Below are 1,242 nucleotides of genomic sequence, written 5' to 3' on the forward strand. Positions count from 1 at the left end.
ATATATATATATATATATATATATATATATATATATATATAAGATTGAATAGGAAAAGGTCCATTTTATTGGTGAAAAATTCACGAATAAGGGTTTTTATAAATAGTCCTTAAATGCATGCGATATATAGGCTTTACATATATAGTGGACACATGAAGCCTATATCACTCGTCATTCTTCCTTTTACCAATGGATACAATCGATTCCTTGCTTCCTTACACAATCTCTATGAAGCAAGTAGAACACAGATCATTCTCAAAGATCCAATAGGTCCTAGCCTTCCATATTTTCTTAAAGTAGCAAAATCTAACAACTTGCATGCAAACAAGTAGCACTTGCTTTTTCATCACCATCCCTCCTAAGAACAAGTGGTTCTTGGCTTGTTTTCCAGGTCTTTTGCTTGAGGGCTGCACTATTAAGTACCCCCTATATAAGGTGCATTCGTGGGGTAAGAAAACCCTTTTTTAACATGTTTGAATGGATAAAATGACCCCTTATTTTAGGAATGAGGGAGGTCGTCACACGAGCCATTTTGCAACCCGAGTAAAGGATACGTAATTTTTTTTGGCAAAATTTACAATGGTAAGTAAATCATATTAACAAACACTAGAAATTACAGATTCTAGTCATGCTCGTGTCAAGCCATGATGTCTCCTAGCAACCAAAGATACATTGGCTACCACGGGAACCACCCCACATCACTACAAAGGATAAGTACATTTTAATGCAATTTACATCTTTTCTTTGGTTCTTCTTTGTTTTTTGGAAAAACTCACAATGGTGAGTGGATTATATTAGCGAAACCAATAAATCACAAATTGTAGTCATGCTCGTGACAAGCCATGACTTCTCCTATCGACACAGATACATCGACTAATGGGGGGCCACTCTAGGACATTGGTAGAGGTATCAATGAAAGTCTAAGCTAAGCATTGACTTGAATAGGACTCATCAACTAACCTGTCATTGTTGCATCAATCATTCAGTTCCATTTCTCAAAGTTCCTTCTTCTACCAATGGCAATGATCGATTCCCTACTTTCTTGAATAATCTCTGAGAAACTAGATGTCTTCAAGGCTGTCTTAAAGATCCCACAGTTTCTGGCCTTCCACACATGTTTGAAGTAGTAGTATCTAACAATTTGTGTTCCAATAAGTAACGCTTGACTCTTGAATACCTTCCCACCTAGGAATAGATTGTTCTTAAAGAACCCTACCTTCCAAGACTTTTGGACCCACTTGC

The sequence above is a fragment of the Adiantum capillus-veneris genome, chromosome 23 (assembly GCF_014529385.1).
Source record: "Adiantum capillus-veneris isolate H3 chromosome 23, ASM1452938v2, whole genome shotgun sequence".
Lineage (NCBI taxonomy): Eukaryota > Viridiplantae > Streptophyta > Polypodiopsida > Polypodiales > Pteridaceae > Adiantum > Adiantum capillus-veneris.